The sequence below is a fragment of the Arachis hypogaea genome, chromosome 10 (assembly GCF_003086295.3).
Source record: "Arachis hypogaea cultivar Tifrunner chromosome 10, arahy.Tifrunner.gnm2.J5K5, whole genome shotgun sequence".
Taxonomy (NCBI): domain Eukaryota; kingdom Viridiplantae; phylum Streptophyta; class Magnoliopsida; order Fabales; family Fabaceae; genus Arachis; species Arachis hypogaea.
Genome location: NC_092045.1, coordinates 44,769,133 through 44,786,398, shown reverse-complemented (window position 1 = coordinate 44,786,398; position 17,266 = coordinate 44,769,133). Strand labels below are relative to the sequence as shown.

The following is a 17,266-nucleotide window of genomic DNA, read 5'->3' as shown; positions in this document are numbered from 1 at the left end:
GTGCACTTGCTGGTTAGTTGTGCGAAGTTGTGTAATGCCATGGTATTGAACTACCAAGTTTTTGGGGTTCATGACTAGGGATTATGAGAGTTGTGAAAAAGTATTGTTCACAATTTCGCGCACCAAGTTTTTGGCACCGTTGCCGGGGATTGTTCAAGTTTTGAGCAAGCTTTTGGTAACATCAGTGCCAAGATCCGGCAACAACACCAAGTTTTTGGCGTTATTGCCAGGGATTGTTCAAGTTTGGACAACTGACGGTTCATCTTGTTGCTTAGATTAGGTATTTATTTTTTTTTCGAAATTCTTGAAGATGAGTTCTAGAGTTTCATGATGATTTGTTGAAGTCTGGCTGGCTGAGAAGCCATGTCTAATCTCATTGGACCGAGGTTTCAACTTATCATCACAAGAGCTTGTTGATTTTCATCAATCTTGCTTTTGGAGCAGTGATCTGCTAAGGCTTGGCTGGCCTCTGGCCATGTCTAGTGTTTTGGACCGAAGCTTTCTCTGAAAGCTTGGCTGGCTGTGAAGCCATGTCTAATTCCTGGACCGGAGTCTTAGACTAGCATTGCACTGATTCCTGGAATTCTCATTGAGAATTTTGATATCTTTTTCCACTTAATTCTCGAAAAACACAAAAAAATCAAAAAAATCATAAAATCCAAAAATTTCTTGTTTGAGTCTAGTGTCTCATCTTAAGTTTGGTGTCAATTGCATGCATTCATTCATATGTCTTAAGGATTTTCAAGTAATTCCTGATAATTTTCGTGCTCTGATCTTTGAATTCAATTGACTTGAGTGTTTTGTGTGTCTCATATGCATTTTCATTCTGATAGTGTCAGTAGTATACAAACTGCTAAGTTTGGTGTCTTGCATGCATTGTTATTTGATTCTTGCTGCATTTTGATTTTTTCCTTATTATTAAAAATCTAAAAATATTTTTAATTTGTGTCTTTTCAAGTCAATAATACAGAGAATTGAAGATTCAGAACATACAGCAGAGGAATTGCACAGAAAAAGCTGGGCGTTCAAAACGCCCAGTGAAGAAGGACAGACTGGCGTTTAAACGCCAGCCAGGGTACCTGGTTGGGCGTTTAACGCCCAAAAGGGTAGCATTTTGGGCGTTAAACGCCAGAATGTGCACCATTCTGGGGGTTTAACGCCAGGATGGCTAGAAGGGAAGATTTTGTTTTCAATTCAAATTTTTTCTACGTTTTCAAAATCTTTTCAAAATCAAATCTTTTTCAAATCAATTTTTCAATCAAATCTTTTTCAAAACCAATTTCTTTCCATTTTTAAAGATACTTACTATCAATTAATGATTTGATTCAACATTTCAAGTATGTTACCTTTTCTGTTGAGAAAGGTTTAATGTTTGAATCATATCTTTTCTTGTTAGTCAAGTCTTTAAATTTTCAAAATCAAATCTTTTTAAAAATGTTTTTCAAATCATATCTTCTCAATCACATCTTTTTAAAACTAAACATATCTTCTTAACCATATCTTTTTCAAAATAGTTTTCAATCAAATCTTTTTGATTTCTAATTTCAAAACCTTTTTCAAAAATCAATTGATTTCTTTTCCCTTTTCATTTTCGAAAATTAAGTAATGTTTTTCAAAAATGTTTTCAAATTTCCTACTTAATTTTCGAAAATCACTTCCCTCCTTCTCACATCCTTCTATTTATGGACTAACACTATCCCTTAATGCAAAATTCGAACTCCATTTTCTCTGATAAGTTCGAATTTGCTACTCCTGTCTTCTACTCTTCTTTTCCTCTGACACCTAAAGGAATCTCTATACTGTGACATAGAGGATTCCACATTTTCTTGTTCTCTTCTCTTTCTTATGAGCAGGAGCAAAGACAAAGGCATTCTTGTTGAGGCTGATCCTGAACCTGAAAGGACCTTGAAGAGAAAGCTAAGAGAAGCCAAAGCACAACTCTCTTTAGAGCACCTGAACGAATTCTTCAAAGAAGAAGAACTCATGGCAGCCGAAAACAACAACAATGCCAACAATGCAAGGAAGGTGCTGGGTGACTTTACTGCACCTACTCCCGACTTCTATGGGAGAAGCATCTCTTTCCCTGCCATTGGAGCAAACAACTTTGAGCTTAAGCCTCAATTAGTTTCTCTAATGCAACAGAACTGCAAGTTCCATGGACTTCCATTGGAAGATCCTCATCAGTTTTTAGCTGAGTTCTTGCAAATCTGTGACACTGTCAAGACTAATGGGGTTGACCCTGAGGTCTACAGACTTATGCTATTCCCTTTTGCTGTAAGAGACAGAGCTAGAACATGGTTGGATTCTCAACCTAAAGAAAGCTTGGACTCTTGGGAAAAGCTAGTCAATGCCTTCCTGGCAAAGTTCTTTCCACCTCAAAAATTGAGTAAGCTTAGAGTGGAAGTCCAAACCTTCAGACAGAAGGAAGGAGAATCCCTCTATGAAGCTTGGGAAAGATACAAACAATTGATCAGAAAGTGTCCCACTGATATGCTTTCTGAATGGAGCATCATAGGTATTTTCTATGATGGTCTCTCTGAACTGTCCAAGATGTCTTTGGATAGCTCTTCTGGAGGATCTCTTCATCTGAAGAAGACGCCTACTGAAGCTCAAGAACTGATTGAAATGGTTGCAAATAACCAATTCATGTACACTTCTGAAAGAAATCCTGTGAACAATGGGACTAGTCAGAAGAAAGGAGTTCTTGAGATTGATACTCTGAATGCCATATTGGCTCAGAACAAAATATTGACTCAACAAGTCAATATGATTTCTCAAAGTCTGTCTGGAATGCAAAATGCACCAAGCAGTACTAAGGAAGCTTCATCTGAGGAAGAAGCTTATGATCCTGAGAACCCTTCAATGGAAGAGGTGAATTACATGGGAGAACCCTATGGAAACACATATAATCCTTCATGGAGGAATCATCCAAACCTTTCATGGAAGGATCGACAGAGACCTCAACAAGGTTTCAATAACAATAATGGTGGAAGAAACAGGTTTAGCAATAGCAAGCCTTTTCCATCATCTTCTCAGCAACAGACAGAGAGTTCTAAGCAGAATACCTCTGACTTAGCAACTATGGTCTCTGATCTAATCAAAACCACTCAAAGTTTCATGACTGAAACTAGGTCCTCCATTAGGAATTTGGAAGGACAAGTGGGACAGCTGAGCAAGAAAATTACTGAACTCCCTCCAAGTACTCTCCTAAGCAATACTGAAGAAAATCCAAAAGGAGAGTGCAAGGCCATCAACATGGCCGAATTCTGGGAGGAAGAAGAGGCAGTGAACGCCACTGAGGAAGACCTTATTGGACGTCCACTGGCCTCCAATGAGTTCCCCAATGAGGAACCATGGGAATCTGAGGCTCAAAATGAGACCATAGAGATTCCATTGGACTTACTTCTGCCATTCATGAGCTCTGATGAGTATTCTTCCTCTGAAGAGGACGAATATGTCACTGAAGAGCAAGTTGCCAAATACCTTGGAGAAATCATGAAGCTGAATGACAAGTTATTTGGAAATGAGACTTGGGAGGATGAATCCCCTTTGCTCACCAAAGAACTGAATGACCTGTCTAGGCAGAAACTGCCTCAAAAGAGGCAGGATCCTGGGAAGTTTTCTATACCTTGTACCATAGGCACCATGACCTTCAAGAAGGCCATGTGTGACTTAGGGTCAAGTGTAAACCTCATGCCCCTCTCTGTAATGGAGAAGTTAGGGATCTTTGAGGTGCAAGCTGCAAAAATCTCACTAGAGATGGCAGACAACTCAAGAAAACAAGCCTATGGACTTGTAGAGGATGTTCTGGTAAAAGTTGAAGACCATTACATCCCTACTGATTTCATAGTCCTAGAGACTGGGAAGTGCATGGATGAATCCATCATCCTTGGCAGACCCTTCCTAGCCACAGCAAAGGCTGTGATTGACGTTGATAGAGGAGAGTTGATCATTCAAGTGAATGAAGAATCCTTGGTGTTTAAGGCCCAAGGATACCCCTCTGTCATCATGGAGAGGAAGCATGAAGAGCTTCTCTCAAAACAGAGCCAAACAGAGCCCCCACAGTCAAACTCTAAGTTTGGTGTTGGGAGGCCACAACCAAACTCTAAGTTTGGTGTTGAACCCCCACATTCAAACTCTAAGTTTGGTGTTGGGAGGTTCCAACACGGTTCTGAGCATTTCTGAGGCTCCATGAGAGTCCTCTGTCAAGCTAATGACATTAAAGAAGCGCTTGTTGGGAGGCAACCCAATGTTTTATAATAACTATTTTCTTTTGTTATTTTATCTTTTTTGTAGGTTGATGATCATAAGAAGTCACAAAAACAATGAAAAAAGCAAAAACAGAATGAAAAACAGGAAGAAAAACAGCACACCCTGGAGGACGCACCCACTGGCGTTTAAACGCCAGTGAGGTTAGCTGGTGGGCGTTTAACGCCCAGTCTGGCACCATTCTGGGCGTTTAACGCCAGAAAGGGGCACCAGACTGGCGTTAAACGCCAGAAAGGGGCAAGATGCTGGCGTTAAACGCCAGAAATGGGCACCAGCCCGGCGTTTAACGCCAGAAATGGCTCAAAACGTGATTTTGAATGCCATTTGGTGCAGGGATGACCTTTCCTTGACACCTCAGGATCTGTGGACCCCACAGGATCCCCACCTACCCTACCACTCTCTCTCTTCTTCACCAATCACCTCAATACCTCTTCCCCAAAAACCCCTCACCTATCAAATCCCATCTTTCTCTTCACCACTCACATCCATCCTTCATAAAACCCCACCTACCTCACCATTCAAATTCAAACCACTTTCCCACCCAAACCCACCCTCAAATGGCCGAACCTCTCTCTCCCCCTCTCCTATATAAACCCTCCTTCACTCCTTCATTTTCACACACCTTAAACACTACTTCTTCTCCCTTTTGGCCGAACACAAAGCCCTCTCCATCTCCTCCATTTCTTCTTCTTCTACTCTCTTCTTTCTTCTTTTGCTCGAGGACGAGCAAACATTTTAAGTTTGGTGTGGTAAAAGTATTGCTTTTAGTTTTTCCATAACCATTTATGGCATCCAAGGCCGGAGAAACCTCTAGAAAGAGGAAAGGGAAGGCAAAAGCTTCCACCTCCGAGTCATGGGAGATGGAGAGATTCATCTCAAGGGTGCATCAAGACCATTTCTATGAAGTTGTGGCCTTGAAGAAGGTGATCCCCGAGGTCTCTTTTTCACTCAAAAAGGGTGAATATCCGGAGATCCGACATGAGATCCGAAGAAGAGGTTGGGAAGTTCTTACCAACCCCATTCAACAAGTCAGAATCTTGATGGTTCAAGAGTTCTATGCCAATGCATGGATCACCAAGAACCATGACCAAAGTGTGAACCCGAATCCCAAGAATTATCTTACTATGGTTCGGGGGAAATACTTGGATTTTAGTCCGGAAAGTGTGAGGGTGGCGTTCAACTTGCCTATGATGCAAGGAGATGAGCATCCTTACACTAGAAGGGTCAACTTTGATCAAATGTTGGACCAAGTCCTCACAGTCATATGTGAAGAGGGCGCCCAATGGAAGAGAGATTCAAGAGGAAAGCCGGTTCAATTAAAGGCATGACCTCAAGCCCGTGGCTAGAGGATGGTTAGAGTTCATACAACGCTCAATCATTCCCACTAGCAACCGGTCCGAAGTTACCATAGACCGGGCTATCATGATCCATAGCATCATGATTGAAGAAGAAATAGAGGTTCATGAGGTTATAGCCCAAGAACTCTATAAGGTGGCGGACAAGTCCTCTACCTTGGCAAGGTTAGCATTTCCTCATTTCATTTGTCACCTCTGTTATTCAGTGGGAGTTGACATAGAGGGAGACACTCCCATTGATGAGGACAAGCCCATCACTAAGAAGAGGATGGAGCACACAAGAGATCCCACTCATCATGAGATCCCTGAGATTCCTCAAGGGATGCACTTTCCTCCACAAAACTATTGGGAGCAACTAAACACCTCCCTATGAGAGTTGAGTTCCAACATGGGACAACTAAGGGTGGAGCATCAAGAACACTCCATCATCCTTCATGAGATTAGAGAAGATGAAAGAATCATGAGGGAGGAGCAACAAAGACAAGGAAGAGACATTGAGGAGCTCAAACACTCCATAGGATCTTCAAGAGCAAGAAAGAGCCGCCATCACTAAGGTGGACCCGTTCTTTGATTTCCTTGTTCTTTATTCTTCTGTTTTTCAAATTTTATGCTTATGTTTATCCATGTTTGTGTCTTGTGATCATTAGTGTCTTAGTGTCTATGCCTAAAAGTTATGAATGTCCTATGAATCCATCACCTTTCTTAAATAAAAATGTGCTTAATTGATAAAAGAAAGAATTGCATGAATTTTGAATTTTATAACAGTTTAATTATTTTGATGTGGTGGCAATATTTTTGTTTTCTGAATGTATGCTTAAACAGTGCATATGTATCTTGAATTTGTGGTTCATGAATGTTGGCTCTTGAAAGAATGATGAAAAAGGAGACATGTTACTGAGGATCTGAAAAATCATCAAAATGATTCTTGAAGCAAGAAAAAAGGCATTTCTATTCAAAAAAAAAAAACCGAAAAAAAAGAGAGAAAGAAAACGAAAAAAAAAATAGAGAATAAAGAGTTGTGATCCAAGGCAAATAAGAGTGTGCTTAAGAACCCTGGACTCCTCTAATTGGGGACTTTAGCAAAGCTGAGTCACAATCTGAAAAGGTTCACCCAATTATGTGTCTGTGGCATGTATGTATCCGGTGGTAATACTGGAAGACAGAGTGCTTTGGGCCACAGCCAAGACTCAATAAGTAAGCTTTGTTCAAGAATCATCATACTTTACTAGGAGAATCATTAACACTATCTGGATTCTAAGTTCCTAAAGAAGCCAATCATTCTGAATTTCAAAGGATAGAGTGAGATGCCAAACCTATTCAGAGGCAAAAAGCTTAAAGCCCCGCTCATCTAATTAATACTGATCTTCACAGATGTTTTTGAGATTCATTGCATATTCTCTTCTTTTTATCTTATTTGATTTTCAGTTGCTTGGGGACAAGCAACAATTTAAGTTTGGTGTTGTGATGAGCGGATAATTTGTATGCTTTTTGGCATTGTTTTTAGTATGTTTTTGATATGATATAGTTAGTTTTTAGTATATTTTTATTAGTTTTTAGCTAAAATTCACTTTTCTGGACTTTACTATGAGTTTGTGTGTTTTTCTATGATTTCAGGTATTTTCTGGCTGAAATTGAGGGACCTGAGCAAAAATCTGATTTAGAGACTGAAAACGACTGCAGATGCTGTTGGATTCTGACCTCCCTGCACTCGAAGCGGATTTTCTGGAGCTACAGAAGCCCAATTGGCGCGCTCTCAACGGCGTTGGAACGTAGACATCCTGGGCTTTCCAGCAATATATGATAGTCCATACTTTCCTCAAGTTTTAATGGCCCAACCCGGCGTTCAATGTCACCCTCAGGAATCCCAGCGTTAAACGCTGGAACTGGCACCCAAATGGGAGTTAAACGCCCAAACTGGCACTAAAGCTGGCGTTTAACTCCAAGAGGAGTCTCTGCACGAAATTTGCTTCATTGCTCAGCCCAAGCACACACCAAGTGGGCCCAGAAGTGGATTTTTATGTCATTTACTAAATTCTGTACACCTTAGGCTACTAGTTTCTTATAAGTAGGACCTTTTACTATTGTATTCAGATATCAGGGTAGCCATCTTCATTTTATGCTATCTTAGATCATTGGGAGGCTGGCCATTCGGCCATGCCTAGACCTTATGCTTATGTATTTTCAACGGTGGAGTTTCTACACACCATAGATTAAGGTGTGGAGCTCTGCTGTACCTCGAGTATTAATGCAATTACTATTGTTCTTCCATTCAATTCCGCTTGTTCTTGTTCTAAGATATCACTTGTTCTTCAACTTGATGAATGTGATGATCCGTGACACTCATCATCATTCTCACCCATGAACAAGGTGACTGACAACCACTTTTGTTCTACAAGCAACCAAGGCTCCAGTGAATATCTCTTGGGTTCTTTAACCGGAATCTTCGTGGTATAGGCGAGAACTGATGGCAGCATTCAAGAGAATCCGGAAGGTCTAACCTTGTCTGTGGTATTCTGAGTAGGATTCAATGATTGAATGACTGTGACGTGCTTCAAACTCCTGAAGGCGGGGCGTTAGTGACAGACGCAAAAGAATCACTGGATTCTATTCCGGCCTGATTGAGAACCGACAGATGAATTCCGCTATGCTGTGACAGAGCATATGCAATCGCTTTCACTGAGAGGATGGGAGGTAGCCACTGACAACGGTGAAACCCTTGCTTAAGCTTGCCATTGAAAGGAGTAAGAAGGATTGGATGAAGACAGTAGGAAAGCAGAGAGACGGAAGGGAAGGCATCTTCATGCGCTTATCTGAAGTTCCTACCACTGAATTACATAAGTATCTCTATCTTTACCTTTGTGTTATTTTCGTTCATCACCATATACATTTGAGTTTGCCTGACTAAGATTTACAAGATGACCATAGCTTGCTTCAATACTAACAATCTCCGTGGGATCGACCCTTACTCGCGTAAGGTTTATTACTTGGACGACCCAGTGCACTTGCTGGTTAGTTGTGCGAAGTTGTGTAATGCCATGGTATTGAACTACCAAGTTTTTGGGGTTCATGACCGGGGATTATGAGAGTTGTGAAAAAGTATTGTTCACAATTTCGCGCACCAAGTTTTTGATTCTGTTTTTAATTTTTATATTTTTTTCGTGACTCCTCATGATCATGTACCTAATAAAACACAAAATAACAATAGAATAAAATAACAATTAGATAAATAAAAATTGGGTTGCCTCCCAACAAGCGCTTCTTTAATGTCAATAGCTTGACAGTGGGCTCTCTTGGAGCCACAAGGTGATCAGGTCAATGTTGTATAATCCCAACACCAAACTTAGAGTTTGGATATGGGGTCTTAACACCAAACGTAGAGTTTGGTTGTGGCCTCCCAACACCAAACTTAGAATTTGACTGTGGGGGCTTTTCTTGACTCTGAACTGAGAAAAGCTCTTTGTGCTTACTCTCTTTTGTCACAGAGGGATGGCCATGTGCCTTAAACACAAGGTAGTCCCCATTAAATTGAAGGACTAATTCACCTTTGTTGACATCTATCACAGCTCCTGCTGTGGCTAGGAAAGGTCTTCCAAGGATGATGCATTCATCCTCTTCCTTCCTAGTGTCTAAGATTATGAAATCAGCAGGGATGTAAAGGCCTTCAACCTTTACTAACACGTCCTCTACTATTCCATAAGCTTGTCTTAATGACTTGTCTGCCAATTGTAATGAGAACAAGGCAGGTTGTACCTCAATGATCCACAGCTTCTCCATTACAGAGAGTGGCATAAGATTTATCCCTGACCCCAGATCACATAGAGCTTTTTCAAAGGTCATGGTGCCTATGGTACAAGGTATTAAGAACTTGCCAGGATCTTGTCTCTTTTGAGGTAAAATTTGCTGAATTCAGGTATCTAGTTCACTAATGAGCAAGGGAGGTTCACTTTCCCAAGTCTCATTACCAAACAACTTGGCATTCAGCTTTAGGATAGCTCCTAAATATTGAGCAACTTGCTCTCTAGTCACATCTTCATCCTCTTCAGAGGAAGAATAGTCTTCAGAGCTCATGAATGGCAGAAGGAGATTTAATGGAATCTCTATGGTCTCTATATGAGCCTCAGATTCCCTTGGATCCTTAATAAGAAACTCCCTCTTGCTTGAGAGACGTCCCAGGAGGTCTTCCTCACTAGGATTTTCGTTCTCCTCCTCCCTTATGCATTCGGCCATATTGATTACATCAATGGCCTTGCACTCTCCTTTTGGATTCTCTTCTGTATTGCTTGGGAGAATACTGGGAGGAGTTTCAATGACTTTCTTACTCAGCTGGCCTACTTGTGCCTCCAGATTTCTGATGGAGGATCTTGTTTCACTCATGAAACTGAAAGTGACTTTTGACAAATCAGAGACTATATTGGCTAAATTAGAAGTTTTTTGTTCAGAATTCTCTGTCTGTTGCTGAGAAGATGATGGAAAAGGCTTGCTATTGCTCAGCCTATTGCGTCCACCATTGTTAAAGCCTTGTTGAGGCTTTTGTTGATCCTTCCATGAGAAATTTGGATGATTTCTCCATGATGAGTTATAGGTGTTTCCATAAGGTTCACCCATGTAATTTACCTCTGCTATTGTAGGATTCTCAGGATCATAAGCTTCTTCAGAAGCTGCCTCTTTAGTACTGTTGGATGCATTTTGCCATCCATTCAGACTTTGAGAGATCATGTTAACTTGTTGAGTCAACACTTTGTTCTGAGCCAATATGGCATTCAGAGCATCAATCTCAAGAACTCCTTTCTTCTGAGGTGTCCCATTATTCATGGAATTCCTCTCAGAAGTGTACATGAATTGGTTATTTGCAACCATGTCAATTAGTTTTTGAGCTTCTGCAGGCGTTTTCTTTAGGTGAATGGATCCACCTGCAGAATTGTCCAATGACATTTTTGAAAACTCAGATAGACCATAATATAATATATCTAATATGGTCCATTCTGAAAACATGTCAGATGGACACCTTTTGGTCAACTACTTGTATCTTTCCCAAGCTTCATAGAGGGATTCACCATCTTTTTGTTTGAAGGTCTGAAATCCACTCTAAGCTTGCTCAACTTTTGAGAAGGAAAGAATTTATCCAAGAAAGCCGTGACCAGCTTATCCCAGGAGTCCAGGCTATCCTTAGGTTGTGAATCCAACCATATTCTAGCTCTGTCTCTTACAGCAAAAGGGAAAAGCATGAGCCTGTAGACTTCAGGATCTACTCCATTCGTCTTTACAGTCTCACAAATCTGCAAGAACTCACTTAAAAACTGGTAAGGATCTTTAGATGGAAGTCCGTAAAACTTGCAGTTTTGTTGCATTAAAGCAACTAGTTGAGGTTTAAGCTCAAAATTATTGGCTCCAATGGCAGGAATGGAGATGCTTCTTCCATCAAATTTGGACGTGGGCTTAGTAAAATCACCAAGCATCCTCCTTGCATTATCATTATTGGGTTCGGCTGCTGGTGGACGAAATTGTGATCACTTGTTATGTATTTATAAAGGATGTATACTCTGAAGGCATTGTTTATTGTCTTCACAATCTCGTTCAACTAACCAGCAAGTGTACTGGATCGTCCAAGTAATAACCTTACGTGAGTAAGGGTCGAATCCACAGAGATTGTTGGTATGAAGCAAGCTATGGTCACCTTGCAAATCTCAGTTAGGCAGATTAAAATAGTTTATGGGTTTTCGAAAATAGAAATAATAAAATAGAATATAATAAAAAGGATAGAACACTTATGCAGATTCATTGGTGGGATTTCAGATAAGCGGATGGAGATGCTGTAGAGCTCTTGGACGCCTGCTCTCCTACTCCTTCTGCTCAATCCTTCTTACTCCTTTCCATGGCAAGCTTTGTATAGGGGTTCACCATCAACTGTGGCTACTTTCATTCCTCACGGGGAAATAACCTGTGTGGCTGTCACTCGCACAGCTAACCAGTCTGGAGGCATCACCCATGGCTGATAGCTACATCCCATCCTCGCAGTGAAAACTATGCTAACGCACTCTGTCACAGTACGGCTAATCACCGGTTGGTTCCCGCTCCTACTGGAATAGAATCCCTCTTTTGCGTCTGTCACCAACGCCCAGCAGGTTAAAGTTTGAAGCACGTCACGGTCATTCATGATCGGAATCCTACTCGGAACACCACAGACAAGGTTGGACTTTCCGGACTCCCAGGATCCTACTCGGAACACCACAGACAAGGTTGGACTTTCCGGATCCAGATGAATGCCGCCAACTATCTAACTTATACCACGAAGATTCTGTTGGGGAATCTAAGAGATACGCATTCAAGCTCTGTTGCATGTAGAACGGACATGGTTGTCAATCACGCGCATTCATAAGTGAGAATGATAATGAGGGTAATCTGACTCATCACATTCATCATGTTCTTGGGTACGAATGAATATCTTGGAATAAGAATAAGAGAGAATTGAATAAAAGAAGATAGAATTTCATTAATACTTGAGGTGCAGCAGAGCTCCACACCCTTAATCTATGGTGTGCAGAAACTCCACCGTTGAAAATACATAAGCAAAGAGTTCAGGCATGGCCGAATGGCCAGCCCTCTCTAACGTGATCAATGATCCCCTAAGATGAAGAATAAAACAAAACTGAGATCAAAGATGTCTAATACAATAGATAAATGTCCTATATATACTAGACTAGCTACTAGGGTTTACATGAGTAAGTAATTGATGCATAAATCCACTTCCGGGGCCCACTTGGTGTGTGCTTGGGCTGAGCTTGATCAATCCACGTGTAGAGGCATTTCTTGGCGTCAAACTCCAGGTTATGACGTGTTTTGGGCGTTCAACTCCGGATCATGACGTTTTTCTGGCGTTTAACTCCAGACAGCAGCGTGTACTTGGCGTTCAACGCCAAGTTACGTCGTCATTCTTCGAATAAAGTATGGACTATTATATATTGCTGGAAAGCCCTGGATGTCTACTTTCCAACGCCGTTGAGAGAGCGCCAATTGGAGTTCTGTAGCTCCAGAAAATCCATTTCGAGTGCAGGGAGGTCAGAATCCAACAGCATCAGCAGTCCTTTTGTCAGCCTTCTTCAGAGTTTTGCTCAAATCCCTCAATTTCAGTCAGAATTTACCTGAAATCACAGAAAAACACACAAACTCATAGTAAAGTCCAGAAATGTGAATTTAACATCAAAACTAGTGAAAACATCCCTAAAAGTAGCTTAAACTTACTAAAAACTATATAAAAACAATGCCAAAAAGCGTATAAATTATCCGCTCATCACAACACCAAACTTAAATTGTTGCTTGTCCCCAAGCAACTGAAAATCAAATAGGATAAAAAGAAGAGAATATACTATAAAGTCCAAAATATCAATGAATATTAATTTAATTAGATGAGCGGGACTTGTAGCTTTTTGCTTCTGAACAGTTTTGGCATCTCACTTTTTCCTTTGTAGTTTAGAGTGATTGGCTTCTCTAGGAACTTAGAATTTCGGATAGTGTTATTGACTCTCCTAGTTAAGCATGTTGATTCTTGAACACAGCTACTTATGAGTCTTGGCTGTGGCCCTAAGCACTTTGTCTTCCCGTATTACCACCGGATACACAAATGCCACAGACACATGACTGGGTGAACCTTTTCAGATTGTGACTCAGCTTTGCTAAAGTCCCCAGTTAGTGGTGTCCAGAGCTCTTAAGCACACTCTTTTGCTTTGGATCACGACTTTAACCACTCAGTCTCAAGCTTTTCACTTGGACCTTCATGACACAAGCACATGGTTAGGGACAGCTTGATTTAGCCGCTTAGGCCTGGATTTTATTTCCTTGGGCCCTCCTATCCATTGATGCTCAAAGCCTTGGATCCTTGCTACCCTTGCCTTTTGGTTTTAAGGGCTATTGGCTTTTTCTGCTTGCTTTTTCTTTCTATTTTTTTTTTTTTCGCCACTTTTTTTTTTCTGCTTTTTCTTGCTTCAAGAATCAATTTCATGATGTTTTTCAGATCATCAATAACATTTCTCTTTGTTCATCATTCTTTCAAGAGCCAACAATTTTAACACTCATAGACAACAAGATCAAAAATATGCACTGTTCATTCATTCATTCAGAAAACAAAAATTATTGCCACCACATCAATATAATTAAATCAAATTCACTAATAATTTCGAAAATTATGTACTTCTTGTTCTTTTGGATTAAAACATTTTTCTTTTAAGAGAGGTGAAAGACTAATGGATTTTATTCATAGCTTTAAGGCATGGTTTACACACTAATGATCATGAAGTAGAAACACAAAAACATAGATAAACATAACACTTAAAAACCGAAAACAGAAAGAAAATAAAGAACAAGGAATGAATCCACCTCTTAGTGGCGTCTTCTTCTTGAAGGACCAATGATGTTCTTTAACTCTTCTATGTCCCTTCCTTGCCTTTGTTGCTCCTCCCTCATAGCTCTTTGATCTTCTCTTATTTCTTGAAGAGTGAGGGCGTGTTCATGGTGTTCCACCCTTAGTTGTTCCACATTATGGCTCAAGTCTTCTAAGGAGGTACTGAGTTGCTCCCAATAATTGTTGGGAGGAAAGTGCATTCCATGAGGCATTTGTTGATGAACTTCCTCATGTTCTCCTTGGGGGCCGTGAGGGACTTCCCTTGTTTGCTCCATCCTTTTCTTGGTGATGGGCTTGTCTTCTTCAATGGAGACATCTCCATCTATGATAACTCCAGCTGAGTAGCATAAATGGCATATGAGGTGGGGGAAGGCTAGCCGTGCCATGTATGAAGGCTTGTCAGCTATTTTGTAGAGTTCATTGGCTATGACTTCATGAACCTCTACCTCCTCTCCAATCATGATGCTATGGATCATGATTGCCCGATCCACAGTAACTTCAGATCGGTTGCTTGTAGGGATGATGGATCTTTGGATGAACTCCAACCATCCTCTAGCTACAGGCTTGAGGTCCAGTCTTCTTAGTTGGACCGGTTTGCCTTTGGAGTCTACTCTCCATTGGGCGCCTTCCACACAAATGTCCATTAGGACTTGGTCCAACCTTTGGTTGAAGTTGACCCTCCTTGTGTAGGGGCGTTCATCACCTTGCATCATGGGTAGATGAAACGCCAATCTCACATTTTCCGGACTGAAATCTAAGTATTTCCCCCGAACCATTGTGAGATAGTTCTTAGGATTCGGGTTCATACTTTGATCATGGTTCCTTGTGATCCATGCATTAGCATAGAACTCTTGAACCATCAGTAATCCGACTTGTTGCATGGGGTTGGTTATGACTTCCCACCCTCTTCTTTGGATCTCATGTCGGATTTTCGGATACTCATTCTTTTTGAGCTTGAAGGGGACCTCAGGGATCACCCTCTTCTTTGCCACAACATCATAGAAGTGGTCTTGGTGGCTCTTGGAGATGAATCTCTCCTTTTCCCATGATTCGGAAGTGGAAGCTTTTACCTTCCCTTTTCCTTTTCTTGAGGAAACTCCGGCTTGGGTGCCATTGATGGTGAAAAAAAAAATAAAAAGCTAGGCTTTTTACCACACCAAACTTAAAATTTGCTCGTCCTCGAGCAAAAAGAAAAGAAGAGTAGAAGAAGAAGAAGAAGAAAATTTGAGTAGAGAGGGAGAAGGGGGGTTCGGCTATGTAGAGAAGAAGGGGTTATGTTGTGTGAAAATGAAGAAGAAAAGGGAGGTATTTATAGGGAGGGGGGGAGGGTTAGGTTTCGGCCATTTTGGGTGGGAATGGGTGGGAAATTGAATTTGAATGTAATGGAGGTAGGTGGGGTTTATGGGGAAGAGGAGGTTGATGTGAATGGTGCATGGGGTAATTGGGAAGAGAAATTGATGTGATTGGTGAAGGTTTTTGGGAAGAAAATGAGATTTGGATTAGGAGAGTGTGAATAGGATTAAAAGAAAAGGTAGGTGGGGATCCTGTGGGGTCCACAGGTCCTGAGGTGGGGATCCTGTGGGGTCCACAGGTCCTGAGGTGAAAAGAAATACCATTCCTTCACCCTATAGGCGTGTAAATTGCCTTCATGCACCATTCTGGCGTTCAAACGCCCATTGGTGCATGTTCTGGGCGTTAAACGCCCATGTGATGCTTGATTCTGGCGTTGAACTCCAGTTTCAAGCTTGTTTCTGGCGTTCAGCGCCAGATTGTCCTCTGTGTGCGCATCCTGGCGTTAAACGCCAGGATGTTGCTTGTTTTGGGCATTCAGCGCCAGGAAGATGCTCTGTTCTGGCGTTGAACGCCCGCCAGATGCATCTTCTGGGCGCTGAACGCCGGCCCGTGCGTCCTCCAGGGTGAAAATTTTTTTCTTCTGTTTTTGACTCTGTTTTTTAATTTTTTTTTGATTTTTTCGTGACTCCTCATGATCATGTACCTAATTAAACATAAAAATAACAAAGAAACAAAATAAAATAAAATTAGATAAATAAAATTGGGTTGCCTCCCAACAAGCGCTTCTTTAATGTCAATAGCTTGACAGTGGCTCTCATGGAGCCACAGAGCAATCAAGTCAATGTTGTCTAGTCCCAACACCAAACTTAGAGTTTGGAGATGGGGCTTGAACACCAAACTTAGAGTTTGGTTGTGGCTTCACAACACCAAACTTAGAGTTTGACTGTGTGGGCTCTTCTTGACCTTGAACTGAGAGAAGCTCTTCATGCTTACTCTCTTTTGTCACAGAGGGATTGCCATGTGCTTGAAACACAAGGTATTCTCCATTCAATTGAAGGACTAACTCTCCTCTGTTGACATCTATCACAGCTTCTGCTGTGGCTAGGAAAGGTCTTCCTAGGATGATGCATTCATCATCTTCCTTCCTAGTATCTAGGATTAGGAAATCAGCAGGGATGTAAAAGTCTTCAACTTTTATAAGCACGTCCTCTACTATCCCATGAGCTTGTCTCACTGACTTGTCTGCCAATTGTAATGAGAACAAGGCAGGTTGTACCTCAATGATCCCTAGCTTCTCCATTACAGAGAGTGGCATAAGGTTTATCCCTGACCCAAGATCACACAGAGCCTTTTCAAAGCTCATGGTGCCAATGGTGCAAGGTATCAAGAACTTGCCAGGATCTTGTCTCTTTTGAGGTAGAGTTTCCTAAATCCAAGTATCCAAATCACGAATGAGCAAGGGAGATTCACTTTCCCAAGTCTCATTACTAAACAGCTTGGCATTCAGTTTCATGATAGCTCCTAGATATTGAGCAACTTGCTCACTAGTCACATCTTCATCCTCTTCAGAGGATGAATAATAGTCAGAGCTCATGAATGGCAGAAGGAGATTTAATGGAATCTCTATGGTCTCAGATTTCTCAGGATCCTTAATAGGAAGCTCCTTCTTGCTTGGAGGACGTCCCAGGAGGTTTTTCTCACTAGGATTTTCGTCCTCCTCCTCCTTGATGCATTCGGCCATGTTGACTAAGTCAATGGCTTTGCACTCTCCTTTTGGATTCTCTTCTGTATTACTTGGGAGAATACTGGGAGGAGTTTCATTAACTTTCTTACTCAGCTGGCCTACTTGTGCCTCCAAATTCCTAATGGAGGATCTTGTTTCATTCATGAAACTGAAAGTGGCCTTTGACAGATCAGAGACTATATTGGCTAAATTAGAATTATTTTGTTCAGA

At 41.2% G+C, this 17,266-nt stretch overlaps 2 non-coding genes across 2 annotated transcripts; one reads left to right on the top strand and one right to left on the bottom strand.

The window, feature by feature from the left end:
• Positions 1-2,388: 2,388 nt before the first annotated feature.
• On the bottom strand, positions 2,389-2,496 carry LOC112718949 (small nucleolar RNA R71). The gene has a single exon (XR_003161274.1). It is a non-coding gene; the product is annotated as a small nucleolar RNA R71 (small nucleolar RNA).
• An 8,118-nt stretch (positions 2,497-10,614) lies between these two features.
• On the top strand, positions 10,615-10,717 carry LOC112719176 (small nucleolar RNA R71). Its single transcript, XR_003161489.1, has one exon. It is a non-coding gene; the product is annotated as a small nucleolar RNA R71 (small nucleolar RNA).
• The last annotated feature ends 6,549 nt before the right edge of the window (positions 10,718-17,266 follow it).